The sequence below is a fragment of the Aythya ferina genome (assembly GCF_964211825.1).
Source record: "Aythya ferina genome assembly, chromosome: 2".
NCBI classification, from domain to species: domain Eukaryota; kingdom Metazoa; phylum Chordata; class Aves; order Anseriformes; family Anatidae; genus Aythya; species Aythya ferina.
The window spans coordinates 125,006,862-125,025,385 of record NC_140297.1 but is presented as its reverse complement, the minus strand read 5'-3'; the positions used below and the strand labels follow the sequence as shown (position 1 = coordinate 125,025,385).

Genomic DNA, 18,524 nt, shown 5'->3' with positions numbered 1-18,524 from the left:
GTGGGTACATGAGGTCTGTCTGCTTGGGGATTAGGGATGCAAAGAAGAACCCGATTAACACGTTTTTAAGTGTTCTCACACTATTCTCCAGCCCTTCAGTTCTGCTTTGGAAAGCGAACGTGTTTGCTTTGCGGGTTATTTTAGCATATGGATGCTACTCAAACTAGAACAAAATGAATCCTTCAATGCAAACACTCCAAGTGCTAACTTCAGACAAAAACAACATATTGCTTTACTACAGCTCAGTCTATATAAATACATAGATTACTTATGCCAGCTTCTAGCTTCCTTGATCCACAGAAAAAAAAAAATCATAGCAGATTAAGTCTTCAATGGCTTATGAGCATCCAAAAATTTAGTCAAAAGACCAACCAACAGTGGCTTTGCTTTTGGGAAGCTCCCACTCCCTAAAAGCAACATTTTTCTAAAGGCCAAATTAGACAGCCAAAAATAAATATTAATTCACAACTACAAAAATGTATAATCTGATCTCGATTTATATGCAGAAATGCTGGGCATTTCTGTACAAAACGCCTTGTCTCCGTGGGACAAAAATGCCCCACTGCTTTGAATGCAAATTATAAAACCGAAACCATCTGGAAAATGATCTGGGATATAGGCAGGATAACCCAGGAAAGTGCTGCTGTGTGGATGCGGCTGAGGGATCAGAGCTTATTAGAAGCTTATCCCATGTGGATGAGATGGAAAATAAGATCTGACATACTCCCTTACACAGCGATGATTAACCTCAACTTGCAATTAGCATGCGTGGCATTAGGAAATGACGGATGATTTCCATCATAAATCCTAGATCCCAGGGGAGACAAGAGTTCCTACGCGTCTATTTTTATTTGCTAAGACCTGTGACATTTTATTTCATACACTTGATTTGGGGAATTCAGCATATTCTGTTGAAACGTCTTGTTGCTGGGTCAAGTCAGCTTCGGAGGCTGGCAGCCAATCCAGCTACCTAGGCTGAAACAATCCTGCATGCTAAAAACCAGCAATCACTATTTTAAACACACGCCGTTACAGTCAAATTATCCACCTACTTGTGGATTGACTTCAAACAAGTCAAAAAACGAGCAGACTAGTAATTTTAAAGTGCCCGCATCTTAAGGCTTGAACTACTAGCTCCCTGCGCTGCATTATTTCATAAGCAGATGACAGCAGAATGGGCTAGAAAACACCCAGATAATATCTTTCATGGGTCCTCTGCAGACCTCTGCTCAGTGAGACGTGAACATCCAGCCTCTTAGAAAGCCACCCATCCTTAGAGAATGAAAATGCAGCCAGCAATCACGAAAAGCAACAACTCCTATCAGCTGCTGATTGCCAAAGCCAAGATCCCCTCCGAGCAAATCCCATGTGTTACAAGTCTGGATGTCGCCCGTGTACATACCACTCCTGACAGCTCTCATTCTCCTGAAGAAACACTTAATCCTCTTTTAAGATAACAATAGACACTGATTATAACAGAGTAATATGGAAGAAAATTAAACAGAAGGGTTGTCGGTGTCTATTTTGAGTACAAGATGCATTTCCATGCTGCTTCAGTGCTCAGAGCACGTAATGAAGAGGCTGTAGCACTGACGAGAGAGGAATACAAAGGCTGCTGACTGCTTCTGGCTGCCAACAAGTGCATATTCATGCTCTTCATACGCTCCTAAAACTTCAGGGAAAGCCAAGCTGCGGAGCTGAGGCACAAACAAGCCCCGCGGGAGCACGCAGACCTCTGCGAGGGGAAGCCAGCGAGAGGGGTCTCGCTGCTCCCCGGGGGGCTGCAGCAGGGCTCCCAGGAGCCCTAATGGACGAGCCCAGCCTTACCTCCTGGCCGCCCGCTTCCAGCCCAGAGTCGCGGGCTCCTCCTCGCCGCGGCCCCGGGGCTCCCGGGCGGGGCCGGGGCCGGGACCGAGGCCGGGGCTGGAGCCGGGGCTGGGGCCAGCGGCCGAGCCGCCCGCACCGCCCCCGCAGCCTCGGGGTCAGGCCGGGACTCGCGGCCCCCTGGCGGCCGGGGAGGGCTCCGGGGGCCCGGGAGGGGAGAGCCGGGAGCTGAGGGCGGGGAGGCGCTGCCACAGGCTGCCCGGGGAGGCTGCGGGTGCCCCATCCCTGCAGGGGCTCAGGGCCAGGCTGGATGGGGCCCTGGGCAGCCTGGTGTGGTGGGTGCCGTCCCTGCCCATGGCGGGTGATGATCTTCGAGGCCCCTTCCAGCCCGAGCCCTTGGGGGATTCTCCGATACAACACACCCGTCTGAAGGGCCCGGCCTGCCAGCCTCAATGGGAAGTGTTTAAAAGCATCTCCTCTACCCCCCCTTCTGCCTTCTTGGCATTATTTCGCTTCTTTTTGAGCGCGGTTGCTCTCTGTGTTCATTTCTCGCAGCAGGATGTGGTAAAATTAGGGCTACCCGTTTGTCTCCAGCAGCATTCGCTGTTTCTCTTTTGGCTGCTGTTTCTGTGCTTCCTGCCACACTTTCCCCTCCACGTATTTCCACAGGATGCAGCCCCCCGCCACAAAAAGTCCCACCCTTCGTTTTAGCGACCCTGCCTCGGAAAACCGTGCTCCACGCTGGTCGTTCTCAGTACGCCCGTCTGAGATTCCCTCGTGGCACACCTGTGAGGGTGGTAACAGCTTGGAGGCTTCACACAAAAAGCAGAATTTCAGGAGGACCTTGGAGAGGGGCCATGAGACCAGGGAGCTGCTCCGAGCACAGAAGTGGCACAGATGCGGTTCCTGAGTGGCAGCAAGAAGAAGGCAGAGACTGCTGAGAGAGGCAGCAGCTCCTGACATGCAAGGAAGGCAGAGACTGTAGGATGGGTAAAAGTGAATCCTAGGCAAAGAACTTAGTCCAATGTCCCACTGCAGTTAATCTATGTCCTACTGTATCTTAACATAACAATCACCACCCTACAGGCTCCCTTCAGCACATTTTGCATGGCTCTTTCCTTTCCCTCTTGCAGAGAAGCAAAGGAGTGAGGTGAAATGTTATAGCTAAAAGCCACATGTGTTTGATGAAATATCAGAACAAGTAGTTCTTGTCAACATGTCATGATTTCATACAAGTGTCCTTGTTGCTCTTTTAATTTACAGATTTTGCTAACATGTTTTTAGTAGGAATGCTACTTTAGCCGATCATTATGCCCAGTCATTTGACTGCACCTGTAACTCACCTCTGATCTTTGCCTTTTCTTTCGTTTACCACCACTGTCTGGAATTGTGCACTTGAGCTGATTCAATAATTGCTGTTGGGTTGAACATTTCTCTTTCTGGCTGACAGCTTCTTTAAAACTGTGCTGACGGTCCAAAATATCACAAACACAAAAAATTGCTAGATTATTTAGATCCTTTATCCTAGAAAGCTGAAGTACATTTAATCTTTGTTGTAACCTTCACCTTCTGGAAAGTCTTGCATCCATTTAACAGTAAATTTTGCATACATTTAACAGTACCTCCAGGTAGGTGTTGATCTACCAGACAGCCTGGGAAAAAGTTTCCAGTGTAGACCACAACCTGCAGATGTGGCCTCATCCACTTCATGATGTTGCTGTGGTGATGGAGCCCCAGACAAGTGTAAGTTCATTCTCATTTCCAAGTTGCAGCTCTCTGCACCAGAGACTCAGCTTATTGTGCTCCTGTACAGCCACAGCACAAGACCTAACTGTCAATGAGAACCATTACCAGTTCCCTTCACTATAAGCAAATTTCACCTAAGGTGAAAGCCTCTTAAAAAAAATAAAAGAACAAAGACAAAAATTACTTGCCACTATAGTCAGTGTTTTCTTTTCTTCCATCTTAATTGCAGCATAAGAACAGCATGTCTTCTTTCTGTTCTGGTGTTCCTCTGTGAGGACATAAGTACACACTCAAGGTTCCTAATGCCACATCATCTATAGTAGGAAGCACTGAAACCAGAAGATCTTTAAAAGGTGAGTCTCAGTCCTAGCTGCTGAGCAAACAAAGCTAATAATGTGCCTCAGTTGTTCTGTCATCTGTTTGCTCTGTCGTTTGTTTTCTTACACATATCCTTGCAGACAGGTTGATTTGTTTAACTACACACGGGTCAATGTCTGCATAGCTCAACTAGAAGCACCAGCAACACCGAAAGAGAAAATGGGGAAAAAAGCAGGTGATGATGACACCCTGCTTTTAAAGCACAGCAACATCAGCAGTCTGGTACATGGATTAAGGACAGAGTAAGCCCTTTGTGCAGTAATTGGGTATTTGTACAGATGTACTCCCCACCTTATTGTGAGATACCAAACCACCAAAATGGGGAAGAATATCTCTGGCGAGGTCACCGTTACTTCTGTCAGGTTGCTGTTCCTTCTTTCCATTCTCTGTTGCCTGACCTATTTGCATATATCCACCTTTCTTCCCTTTGCACTTCTTTCCCCATAGCAACTCGGCCTCCATACATCCTACTTTGCCTCCTCCCACACCAAGAAGCAGTGCAGCAGTGCAGGCTGAAGGAAAAATTGCAAAGACAAAGGGTTTGTTAGCTAGTGTAGGCTCGTCGTGAGCTTTCTAGCCAAAGCATGGAGAAAAGAAATAGAGACTAAGGACGATCGGAATAAAAGACGAAAGTTTTAAAATAGGGAGCAGAAAGCAAGGTACAGGAGGTGAACTTCCACCAAGGATTTTCAGTTCAGCAGACCTGACTGTACACACTCAGGCTAGTTAGATCCCCCTCAACCACACGAGCAAGATTTTTACAACTACATCAAGGAAATAAAGTACATTAAGGTTATAAATCAACAATTACATGTCATAAGGCTCACTGTGGCATAGTAGTCATCTGCCACTAAATCCATGTTCATGAAGAGGTTCCTATCTTTAGGCACACAAATTCATATTTTTTTCAGAGCTTAGCTTCTGAAGGAATGATAAAATTTGTCTTCAGGGAGCTTGTTAACTATTAATATTTCTAATAAGCTTAGCATTTACGAGGTGTAGGTACTGAATTTTCTTTCCCACAGTAAGGTAATACAACACTTATATGTTTTATTGAATATTTCAAACATGGATTACAGCAATTAAGATGAAAGTTTAACACAAATGTTACATAAAAAGAAACATTTAAGACCTTTAATGAGCTCCTGGAACTTGGTTGCCAGATCACATCTGGGAATCCTTGTCTAACTCCCTTTGTGTCTCCAAGGAAAACTTTTCTCCAAAGCATTGCCATCAGACTTTCATATTTGCACCAAAAGCAGAACAGGTGGATAAGAGCAGAGGTCACCCTTCTCATAGTCACTGTTTTAAGCTGGTTTCACTTTCTACCCTGTTGGGTGCTTCGATTTTTGAACTTAAGTTTGTACTTGTTGGTTTCATAAGCAAATCTAGATCAGATTTTGCAGAATTCGAGTCTACCACAGAGGTGGAGCTTCCCAGCCAGGTGTAATCAGAGGCATATTTCCAAGTCTTGGTTGTTATTAAATAATGGTCATTAGCAGCCTAATCCTGAGACAAGGTGAATCACCAGTGGATTGAGTAGGAAGAAGATACTGCCAAGCTTGAGGGTGATGTTTCTGGACATGTAAGCACCTTGCTTAGCGCCTAGCTAGGAGCAGCTTTTAGTTCAGTAAGTACAGTTCTTTACCCCAAATGGTGAGAGGTAAGCAATTAAGCATGGGATCTGCAGTCTAGGTAGCTAGCAAGCACGTTTCATTTTCTCTCCCTCCTTCCAAAAAGGTGGAAGTAATTTTTTTATACTTTTATCATATCCTCTCATGCAACTACTGTGGCGTAGTGTGCTGCTGTTGAACATTTAAGTATGTTCTCCGTTAAGCTCAAGGTTAATTAGACCAGGAGGTTCACTGCTCTCTTCAGTTTTAGGGATTTTTTTGAACACTCAAAGGAACAGCAAGCTGACACAAGTAACGGTGACCTTGCCAGAGATATTTTTCCATTCAACACAAGCCTGTTTAATTTTTATACACAAAGTAGAACCCATTGTTTGCATTCAGGATTCCCACTGCTGTGAACTATTTGTCATATGAAACGCATTGACTACAGCATGTAACATTCAACCTCTGCAATCAGAAATAACTAAAATAATGGAAGACAGTATATTCTTTAAATCTGGAGTAAAAATATTTTAAAATAATAAAACTATTCATCTTTAATATATTAAATAGCAGCTCTTAGGCATCCAGGCAAGAATAAAATGCTATTTCTCAAAAAAAAAAAAAAAAAAAAAAAAAAAAAAAAGGCAATATGGCATGTATTACAGGGCAGTATGTAAATATTATATCTAGATATCTTCAAATAGAAAACCAGCGTGTACAGCAAAGAAAACATGAGAGGATGTAGAGTCATTTTAATCACTACAACATGCAATAATTAAGTTAGAGGCCCTAAGTAAAACCTTAAGTCTACTTTTCTTCTTAAGATACTTTTATAGAAGTGAATAAGGTTTAAATCCTAATTCTCTAGGGAAAAAAATAAAAAATGTGATATACCAATGAAAATCTCCAAGAAGTTAAAATTTAATTACTTTACCTAAGTTTCAGCTTACGAAACCATCTCGCTTAGAAATACAGACTTATTTGATGAAGTGTTTTTTTGTTGATTTTTTTTTTTCTTTTCCCTTTTTATTCAAGCTGTGGTTGTCATTTTGGGGAACAAGAAAGTCCCTGTGTCAGATGTTTCGCATGAGTTATCAGGAAGTACAAAGGATGAGGCAATAGCCTTCCCAGAAATAAAATCTCAAAACCTGTCACAAATAGAGGTGGTGTTATTTCTCTTAATACAGAAGTTAGGGTGTAAAGCCCATAAAAGAAGACAAGAATAAGCCTTTTGAGTGGGCAAGAGTAGAAGACCATAAGGAAACCAAGTTACCATTTTTAAGTAAAGTGGAGAGGTTAATAAAGTTAATATAAAGTCTTTTCTTATTTGCAGAAATCAGAAGTGTTGCTTAATGCTCACTCTTCATTAACACAGACACTGTTTTTCAGCCCTGCTGATAGACAGAGTATAACATAAAGTTCAAATACAACTTTTGCTTCCCTTCAGTTTTGTTCTAGTTTTGTTTTGTTCATCTTTGCTGTTCCCTGTTCAGTGAACTTTTCTGCACTGTAGTGCAACAGAGATGAACTGTAAGGACACATGTAAAGTCTCTTTTTTAGGGTCTATTTTAGGGTGAACTGGAAGAGATATGAAGTTGCTCATCTTTTTTTTTTTTTTTTTTTTTTTTTTTTTTTTTTTTTTGATAAACTTGCGCACAGAGATAAGCACAGTGAAACACAATGGGTATGCAATGAAATGATGACTGAACTGAGCAAGCAAAGGAGAGCTATTCACATCACTAAAACACTGAAACGTACTGCCTGGGGGTCTGTAATGTGCTATAACTCCCTTATAAAAACCTCTGTTTTGTAGACAACTTCTGCAGAGCTCCAGCAGGAAGAATGGAGTGGGTATTTCAGATGTGCTGACCACCATGTGTATGGATCTGCTCTGGGCACAGCACGTTTCAAACAGCGTTAGCTGCCTGAATCCAAGGTAGTGTCTTTGCTGGTGCTGGTAGTTTAAGAAAAATCCCTTTGCACACATGAAAGGAGACAGTTGCTCACAGAAGGTCCATTTTGGAAGTATCTCTGAATGGTTGAGGCTGGAAGGGACCTCTGGAGATCACCCAGTCCCTCTGGAGATCACCCAGTCCAACCCCCCTGCCAAGCAGGGTCACCCAGAGCACATTGCACAGGATGGCATCCAGGTGGGTTTTGAATATCTCCAGAGAAGGAGACTCCACAGCCTCTCTGGGCAACCTGTTCAGTGCTCTGTCAGCCTCACAGCAAAGAAGTGCCCCCTCATATTCATCCGGAATCTCCTGTACTTCAGTTTGTGCACGTTGCCTCTTGTCTTGTCACTGGGCACCACTGAAAAGAGACCGGCTCCATCCTCTTAAAGCCCTCCCCTCAGATATTTATACGCATTAATAAGATCCCCTCTCAGCCTTCTCTTCCCCAGGCTAAACAGGCCCAGCTCTCTCAGCCTGTCCTTGTTTGACACATGCTCCAGGCCCCGTATCATCTTAGTAGCCCTCTGCTGGACTCTCTCCAGTAGCTCTATGTCCCTCTTGTACTGGGGAGCCCAGAATTGGACACGGTGCTCCAGGAGTGGCCTCACCAGGGCTGAGCAGAGGGGGAGGATTACCTCCCCTGACTTGCTGAGGTGCTCTGTTCCCCCAGGTCACTGATGAATAAGTCAAACAAGACTGGATGCAGTGCCCTGGCAGACAGCACTAGCTACAGGCCTCTAACCAGTCTGTGCCACTGATCACAGCCCTCTGAGCTCTGCCATCCAGCCAATTCTCAGTCCATCCCACTGTCCACTCATCCAACCCACACTTCCTGAGCTTGCCTATGAGGGTGTTATGGGAGACAGTGCTGAAAGCCATGATGAAATCAAGGTAGACGACATCCAGTTTTTCTCCTCATCTACCCAGTCAGTCATCCATCACAGAAGGCTAAGCATGATTTCCCCTTGGTGAACCCATGCTGACTATCCCTGATCACCTTCTTGTCCTCCACGTGTTTGGAGATGATCTCCAGGAGGAGTGATTCCACCACCTGTTCAGGGATGGAGGTGAGGCTGACTGAAGTCCTCCTGAGTGAAGGACTGAGCAGTATCTGAAGGACCTACAAGTGTCTGAAGTCCTACAAAGTGACTGAGACACGCCATTCAGGGGCTTAGACAATTAGACTTAAAGCAATGTTGAACCAGTGGTAAAAATACCATGTTTCTAATTTGGAATATTTTCAAGGAGTATCTATTTCTAAAGGGTTATTTAGGGAAATTGTCCCTGGTCTCTTTCCTACACCCAGACAAGAAAGGCAAAGTTTTGGGCACTGTTACATATCCTCTATTTTCTTTTCCACCTTAGGGAGCTGTAGTTAAAATGCCTGCCTGAATCCCATTGCACACCAAGGAGGAGGGGCAGCTGGGGCGCACTTTCTGCAGAGCTGGGGTCCCCCATTTCTCACCCTGCCAGGGGCTGCCTTGGCTGTGTCCCCGTGCCAGAGTTCCCACATGATCTTCTCCCCCACCACTGCCCCACTGGTCCTCTGAGTCTCTGCAGTGCCCGGTCTGATGCTTCCCATCACATTTTTACTTCAAGGAAGTAAATGCATCAGGGAGCTGGGGAAGAGCTTTGGAAGAGCTTAACTGGGAAAAAAAGCTCTTGGGAGGGGCAACACCCTTCAGTGAAAATATTCTTTGATCTGCAGATTATTATAAAATTAGCTGCAACTCTCAGCTCTGCTGACCCACATACAAGAAGATGAGCTCTCAGTCTCTTTTTCTGAAATTCTCATTTTGCCTTTTTGTTTTGTTTTGTTTTCATGCCTTTCAATACAGCCAGCATGTTTTTGTTTTCTTCCCCAGAATTTGAGAGTTCACCCTTAGCGCTGGGCTGGCTGCTCATGGTGTGAACAAGGAGGTGGACAAAGCTCTTAGCCACCAGAGGGATGGACCTTGCAATCAGAGGTGCACAGATGCAAGATAGGAGGGGAGGTTGAATAGACCAGTCAGTTTATCATGAAGCAGTATAACCTCAGACATATTATTTCTCGTATCATCTCATTTTGTACCATATTTCTTTATTTACTGAGATCTTGACTGTGTTTGATACCAGCCACAGTTACCCAGCTCTTGCATGCTTACATGAGATCACCTATTATTTCTCACACATTTATTTATTTATTTATTTATTCCTAGACTAATGATTATTTTTGTTCATCTGCCTTGGACTTTGCCCTGTTGGTTCACATATTCCTTGAAATGAGGTACCCACACATGCCGTGCCTGCAGGTGCCCCTGTGTTGATCGTATTATCTTACCTGTGACACTTTTGTACTAAAGCCTTTAGCAGGCTTTGCATTTTCATAACAATATGACACGACTGACTCACGATCAGCGCGTGATTCACTGTATACCCTGATCATCTCTGAAGAATGGTTCCAATGAATTTATTCCCTTATCTTGTGATTATAAGTGGGACTAACATATTGTAGCTGCTGATTTCTAAACTGATTTATTTCATTGGCTTGTCAAGATCATTATGAACTATAAATGTATTCCTCACAGGGCTCCCAACTCTTTCCAGCTTTGTGTTTCCCCCAGGTTTCATAAGTATAATCTTGCATGTAATTAATGAACAGATTGAGGACAGATGCCTGCATACTCTTGTTTCGATATGCTTTTGCGGTTTGGTGGTGACCAGCTGCTCTACTGGTTACATAAGTGTGCTATAATCGTGGCTTTTCGAGCCAGGGCAGCACTATCTGATCTGTGCTATGCAGTGTCATATGAGAGGATACCAAAACTCATGAATGTCCAGATAAAGCAGCTATCACTTCTTCTCCTGTACATGGCCTGCTACCATTTCACCGAGAGAAAGTAGGTTACCATTTTGGACTGGCATTGTCAATCACCCTCATACTGATAATGTTCCTGCAAAATGTCCTCCTTATATCTTTATATCTGTGTAATAGTGCATTGCTTTCTACTTTGTCTTCCTTGGATTTATTTTTTAATTTTTTGTATTTTTATTTGTGTGTGTGTGTGTGTGATTGTATTGGCTTCTACTTGGTAATTTGACGTAGGTTGTTTTTTGTTGTTGTTGTTTGTTTGTTTTCAGTTGTACAACTTGCTTGCTATTGTTTTCACTCAGATAGATTTGCTCAGAGCCAGATCTAGAAAACCTTCCCTGTAGGATATCTTATTTATCTTCTGTACCAACAAAATCTCTCTCAAATTTTCTACCTTTTAGCCAACTTTGTCCTACTGTATTATGATGGGATGTATTTCCTAGTATGTAGCTGTTAATTTAAGTAGTGAACTTGTTGGTAATGAAGGACCTTAGTATGATTTTATTTGAAATCCTCCCCTTAAAACTACAACCACTGAATCTTCCTGATGCAGTCATATCATAGTGAGATCTTCTCTTTGCTGTCTCTTCACCCCTGTTTTGTTGTTATTTGAGCAGATCTCCTGCTATGTTCTGGACCCCAGAGCAGGTACGCATGTTTTAATGCACGGTGTTCTTCACCAAGCAATGTTCTGCTACATCAATGTGCATCTTGTGAATGACCCCACCACATTTGCTACGTGAATGAACCTCAGTGTGCAGGCAAAGCTTGACTTGCAGTTTGTCCTGCTCAGTTGTATACAGTCATCTAGGACGTTCAGCACTTGGCCCCTCTGTTTTTCTGTATTGGATTACTCAGGTAAAAGGCTAAAAAGGGTGACAGTGCAGTTGTACCTTTCAGCCCTAATGCATCATCCGTGCAGCGTGGCAGGTCTGGGGATGGATGGGACGGTTCCCTCGGTGAGCTTCTGCTGACACCTACTGCCAGAACTGAATCCAGCAAAACAACACAGGAGAGAGTTACAGCATTGTCCCCCACATGATTAATGGTACGTGGTTCTGGATTCAGGCTATCTGCATTGTACTTAAAGAAATTAATACCATCCATAATGTTATGGATATAATAATACAGATCAGAAACTGCAAAGTCTCCAGGAGCAATTTGTTATTTCATTGCTCTTTTTCTAGTAAAATTACTGAAGGACAAGAGTTAATTGAAAATCACCCTATGCGTTTTTCTTCCATGATACAAACAAATGATTTTATGGCATGAAGTAAATAAATGCAAAAAAGATGTAAGTTTTTTTAATAGATTATATGTCTTCATTGTTACCAAGCATGGCTTGACGTCAGATTTAAGCAAAGTTTTCCTCAAAGCAATTTCTACTCAGCAGTAGGGTCATATTTCTTTATTATTATTATCATTATCATTATCAGATTTATTTATTTATTTATTTATTTATTTTTAGTCCCTGTTTTTAGAACTTTAGATAAGTAAAATGGACTAAGAATCCCTTGAGATACCTATCTAAATGTTTGTATAGTATATCAAATTATTATAACACCTTGCTGCTGATGGTAAGGGCATTAATGCATATTAGTTGCTAGAGTGTAATAAATCAGTCTGAAGGGTACCTCTAGTTTATATTTGAACTGCAACAATATCTAGGTTAAAATCCTCAGGAGAAAATTTGAGGATAGATTTTGGTTTTGGTTTCCAACCATCTGCTCCACTCCCACCATTTCATACTTCATAGGTTCTCTCTTATGTCTTCAAATCTGAGAAATACAGGCTCTCAACATGTCAATTACTTCCAAATTTGAGCACAATCACAAGCCAGGTATCATTCTCTATGAGAAGCACTCATTGTCTGTATCACTCCTTTACACCCTTCACTTGGAAATTCTTCTACACTGGACGTGGTTGCTCATTCGTCTCTTCTAAATTGGGCATTTGCAGAGAATTTCACTAAGGACCAGACAATAAATGGGGACACATAAATACGTGTGAATGTCATACAGATTTAAGGAAACCTTTAACAGCTGCTGAGATCAGTGACTGTGCATTCTCTGTGAGCACACAAATCAATACGGCAGTGGGTGTGTTAGTTGCCCAACCTATTTTATTTTGAGGCATTAATCTTTTAGTATAATGGGATCGTACCATTTCTTCAATTTGCATTTGACAGAGCACTATGGAAAGCAGATAAATATTCACAGTAATTGCCATTGAGATTTCCATGTAATCAAGTTACACATCTAAGCTAATAACACTTACATTCTCCTCTTTTCTAATGGTTGAGTGCCCTAAAGATGGATTTTCTATTGATGGTTGCTGGACACTGCCCGTTCTGATGAATCAATTTCATTAATTGTCTCCTTTAATGTTAGCAATGAGTCTCAAAGAGATGTTTCAGGGTAAAAAATGTGGAGCCTTAATTTTGCAAAGGAGTTTGTGTGTGAAATCCATCAAATTGCTTTGCAAAATGAGGCCTGCAAGCCAGATTTTAATCCGAGAAACAGAAAAACCTAGGTTAAAAGAAAAAAAAAAAAAAAAAAAAGCAAGCAAGCAAAACAGTGCAGCCATTGAGCAGCTCGTCTTGCATGCAGAGGTTGTCCCTGCTCTGAACAGGAAGGCAAAAAGGGAGGCAGAGCTGTGTGGTTGCTGTTACTGGGCCAGTTTGTACCTGAACAAACACTGGGAACTTGACTTTGCAGCAGCAAAGCCTTTGAACAGGTAATTTGGATAGCTGCAATTAGCATTAGAATTAGAATGCTTGTGCCTTCCTCCCCTTTGGCATGTTGTTTTCCTAGCGCGCTCGTGTTTGGCTAACACACCTACCACATTTTGAGTGGCCCAAATTCGGCCTTGTTTGCAGGAATGCCCTCAGTGTTCACAAGGTGCATCTACCAGAGGCACGAAGCGCAGAACCTGTTGCAGGGGCAGCAGTTCAAGCTGTGGCTCTGGGAAAGCACTGAAGAAAAGAGCATTTTTCAATTTGGAAATGATCGGGAGACTGTAGAAGAGGGATACGGAGGTTATTCTGATGGATGAATCCAGGTCAGGAGTTGCCAGCCCAGCTCCTCACGAAAAGCCAGATGCTGTTTTCTAACCACCAGCTTACCAGTAATTAGCCCAAACCTTTATGAACGCTGAACTGAAGCTGCTCACTGGGGATTCCTGTCCTTCCGGAGTGCTGTGCTCGGCTGCACCTTGCCCCTGAGGACGAGGAAGTGCAGAAGGGCTGTGAGCAACACCTTTGGCACACTGCAGTAAATGCAGTCGATAGCGCTCAGGTTGTTAGGAACGCCTATGACAGTCAGCGTTGACAAAGTAAAGGTAGTCCAGGTCAGGAGAGCAGAACTGGCTTACCAAGAGCAGTAAATACAAGAGTCTGCACTGCATGGGACTGGGCTGCTCCGTGTGCTGAGGCACCCAAGGCTGCCTCTTTGCAAATAGTTAGTACTAAGAGTACTTATGACACCGAGAGTACTAGACATACTTTTTAGACACCAGGGTGTATCCAAAATGTTGTATCAAAATATAAGAGTTGCACTCATTCTGGGATGTGATGCATATTACCGTGTTCCATCCAGCTCATATGTGCCTTTTCTTTCCTCTTTCTCAAATGTAAAGCTGAAATGTGCAGTGCTTTCAGGGCCAGTTCAGGCAAACCTGCTGGGCCTGCAGGCTAAGTAGCATTAGCTCTATCAGGGTTTGGGTGAAGGTGACACCAGCCTGTTAGCTGGTGTAGCACAGGCTATTGAGAGCACACCGTAGTGTGTACACAGTTGTATCAGAAGGCTGATAATGATTTTAACTTCCTGGCAAAACAGAGCATCTTCTAGTTCATCATCATCTGGTCCTTGGCACACTGCGCTAATCTTTTATTTCTGTTGAGATGGAAACTCCTTCACAGGACACTTCTGCCACTGCTCTTCCAAAAGCTTCCAAAGAAACAACTCCCCCTGAGAAGTAATTGCTTCCACCTGGGAATGACCCATTCCCTGAGGGTGAAGAACAAGGAACGGCTCTGTGTGAAGATCAAACTCAACATTTTAGATCTCGCATCCTTGGCCAGGAATGAATGCCTGGATATTGTTCCTGGCAGTGCTCAGTCCTCATCTGCAAACTAGCACGGGTTCAGTTATATCCCACTGCTGGTAATTTATCACTCTTCTGAGTCATCGTAAGTAAATTTAACCTTGTAATAATTGTGATCTTCAAGTACATGGTAGATTTGAAAGTAACCTTGCTTTTCCTGACTGTGATGTCACTGTTCACATTGCCTGTGACAAAGCTGTGGTTATTGCCCTGATCTCTGATATGACTTGGTGCTGCACTTCTGCAGGTTATCTACGAACAAGACAGATACTGTATTTCTTGAATTTTCCTCTAAGGCTGTTCAAAGGTTTAGTTACTTGCATGACCTGTGTTCGGTCATATAACACATAACTGCATTATCCTGTTTGCCAGATACAGTGTATACAGCTTGTAAAAAAATATGTATTTAACTTGCATAAACCATTACCTTGCCAGAGAACTGTGATTTTTACCAAAGATTCTGTGATGAAAGTTTTTAGCTGCAGAAATCAGCTGGGCAATGGATCATGATGGTAAGTCTGCATATAGCCAGAATAATTAGGGTCAAGTCACCATAACAGCTACATACCTTTATTGAATACTATTTGTCAGAGAAATTAATGCAGGGAATAAGAAGGAGAAACATTTTTGACTTTGCAGTCGTAATTTAACAAGTGCTTTCATAAAAACAACTGGTTAGAGAAGTAAATAAAATATTAAAAAACAAAACAAAACAAAACAAACTGTCAGTTTTGATAGTAAAAGGTAATTATTTCACCAGAGTGCTACCTTTTATTTAATACAAACTACTATTAAGCAATGACAAACGTGTTTATTTGCCATTTGCGAAGAAGTGGATTGCTCCAGAGACTGATGATGGCACAGAAAAGCTCTCAGACATTCCTTCAAAATGCAGGCTGGGTCACAACAGGATTGTCACCATCTGATGCCCTCTGAATGGTCTTCATTCTCCTTGGCTCCCATACAGCCTCACAGTGGACAGAAGCTTCCCTATTTGCATTTTTACTGCATTCCTTTTTCTTATGTAGGGAAGGCCAAGGAGTTGAATGGGCACAGATTGTTGATTTATCCTCAGGCAAAGCGCACGTTGGCAGGATTATGTACCTTGTGATGCTGCTACCCTACTGCCGTGCACATAAATAAGAATTAGTAGCAGGCAAGAATGAAAATCTGTCTCACAATTTTCACCTTCTCCTCTTCAAACCTGTCCCAGATTTTGAAAGATCAGATAACAGATTACACTGAGGAATATATATATTTACACCTGCATATACATTTTCTGTGCTTGACAAATTATTGTACCTAAGAGGTAATGAACATGCTCAGCTCCGCTGACTTGGCTAGAAGGTGGAAATGCTCAGTCTGCCATGGGACCAGGCCTGGAGACATTTTTTATCTTAGAGACTGCGATAAAGCATACAAACACTGTATTTTCTGTATGTATTAATCATCTTAATCTTTATAATTTAAATGCCAGTAATAAACTACTTTTCACAGATTAATGAAAGTGAAACCCACTGTTTGCATTGGAAAGTGCAAGCAAAACACATTTTCTATTATTTCTACTCTGTCTAATTTTAAATCATTTGGGTGAGTACAGAATAAACAAGTCCCCGGGATGTTAACATCAGGTGTTTGCTTTACAGCACTGGGATGACAGAGGAGGGAGGCAGCTCTCATTTTTGTCCTTCTATTTGTAGGGCTGGGTGGGGTGGCTCTGGTACTTGGCAATGCTATCAAGGGTAGCCACCTCAGTGAGGTGCTATCTTGTCTTCCACAAGTTCAGCTCTTGTTTTCCTTCATTAAAGGATAAATCACTGTCAGGAATGAGTTTCAAGAGAATTTAAATTATGTGAGCCAAACGTAACCCCTCTTTAGATCTCTGCATGAATGTGCTGCCAGCCACAGTAATCAGGCTGGAAGATGTGAATATTTTTCCCTATCATTTTTGTTGGAAACTTTAAATAAAAAAGATTAGTTCAGTTGGAAGGGACCTACAAAGACTATCGAGTCCAACTGCCTGAACATTCAGCGCTAGCTAAATTTAAAGCATATTATTAAGGGCATTGTCCAAACGCCTCTTGGATGCTGACAGGCCTGGGGCATCAACCACCTCTCTAGGAAGCCTGTTCTGGTGTCTAACCACCCTCACAGTTAAGAAATTGTCCCTAATGTCTGCCCTTGCACACCTTTGTGCTGTTCCCATGTGTCCTGTCGCTGCCTGTCAGGGAGCAGAGGCTGGCACCTCCCTGCCCACCTCCCCTCCTCAGGAAGGAGCAGGGAGCAGTGAGGTTGCCTCTTCCTCGTTTTCTCCAGCACATAATACTCAGTGAGGCTGCACCAATGCTAAATTTAGTGGGAGATTCACCTTTTCTGAGCAGCTGGCTGTGCTGTGTTTAATGCATACCCCCAAATGCAGTTTGACCTCTTGGCTACCAGAGCACACTGCTGACTCGTGTTGAGCCTGCTGTTGACCAGCAGCCCCAGATCCCTTTCTGCCGAGCTGCTCTCCAGGCACTCATCTCCCAGCCTGTGAAGTACCATTTCAGATGGCTTCTGGAGATAAGGCCCCCACGGGCTCCGCTCCCTCATTATCTGTGTGTGTGACGCCAGCAGGCGGGATCACTGGCGCTAACACCTCACCCTGAGGCCTCCTGTGTCTCCTATCTGCAGCTGGCAGCTGGGGCACACCTCCATGGCCACCACTCACCCCTGGGGCAGGGCCTGGTGTAGCTGCCCAGGGTTGGCCAGGGAGGACAGGCAGGTTCAGAGATGCTTGTTGAAAAACTCCATGGCTGGGAAGACCTCAGGGCTCTCCCCTGTATTGGGTTTACTGGCAAGGTTTTGGTAGCAGGAGGGCTGCAGGGGTGGCCTCTGTGAGCAGAGCCCAGCAGCTGCCCTGTGTCAGATCAGAGACACCTCCAGCCAGCTCCAAAAGGGACCCACTGCTGGCCAGAGCCGAGCCAGGGAGTGAGGCTGGTTGGGCCTCTGGGAGAGCAGATTGAAGGAAGGGGAAACTGCTGTGCAACAGCAGCTGGGAGAGAGGAGTGAGAAAATGTGAGAGAAGCAGTCCTGCAGCCCCCAAGCTCAGTGCAGCAGGAGGGCAGGAGGTGCTCCAGGCAGGCAGCATCAGTTCCCCTGCGGCCTGTGGAGAGGCCCCTGGTGGAGCAGGCTGTCCCCCTGCAGCCCATGGGTCCCACATGGAGCAGATCTCCACGCTGCAGCCTGTGGAGGAGCCCCTGGTGGAGCAGGGGGATGTGGTGGGAGCTGCTGCTCTTGAGGGACATGTTGAGTCCGCTTCTGAAGGATGGACCCCATGGTATGGACCCAGATTTGGAGCAGTGCTTGAGGAGCTGCTGCCTGTGGGCAGCCCCCGCAGGCTCAGCTGGGGAAGGACGGCATCCTGTGGGAGGGACCCCACGGGGAGCAGGGGCAGAGAGGGACTGTGAGGGAGTGGTGGGGACGAAGTGTCAGGGACTGACTGCAGCCCCCATTCCCTGTTCACCTGCACTGCTCAGGGGGAGGATGCAGAAGGAGGTGGACGAAGGGAAGGTGTATTTAGTATGCTTTGAGTTTCTCACTGCTCCAGTCTGTTATTAGTAGGCAATAAATTATATCAATCTCCCTGTGCTCAGTCTGCTTTGCCTGTGAGCGATCTCCCTGCCCTTATCTCAACCCCGGAGCCCTTTTCAATTGTATTTCCTCCTCCTGTGTCTGCGAGGAGGTGCAGCGAGGCAGCAGCGCGAGCTGCCCAGGGCTGTGAAGCCTCCGCGCTGAGCTGAGGCTGTGCCCTCCATCCCACCCAGCCCCACGGGGAGGAGGGGAAGGGGGGGCGGACTACAACTCCCACAACCCCACGGGGCAGCGCGGCCGGCCTTCCCCTCCCCACCCTCCCCCTCCCCGCGCCGCGCTGCACCACGGCCCTTGTAGTCCGGGCGCGCCGCCCTCCCGTTTCCCCTCGGCGGCGCCGGGACTCCCTTTCCCGACGGCCCCGTGCTGCGCGGCGCCTGCGCGGCCGGCGTGGAAGGGGCCGAGCGGCCGTTGCGTTGC

At 44.7% G+C, this 18,524-nt stretch overlaps 1 protein-coding gene across 1 annotated transcript in view; it reads right to left on the bottom strand.

The window, feature by feature from the left end:
* The window catches only part of LOC311430879 (serine/threonine-protein kinase Sgk3), a 54,061-nt gene extending 52,127 nt beyond the window's left edge, over positions 1 to 1,934 (bottom strand). The window contains exon 1 of the mRNA XM_084507809.1: positions 1,828 to 1,934. The gene's annotated coding sequence lies outside the window, so the exon portion shown is untranslated. The remainder of the gene's footprint in view (positions 1 to 1,827) is intronic.
* Between the last annotated feature and the right edge of the window lie 16,590 nt (positions 1,935 to 18,524).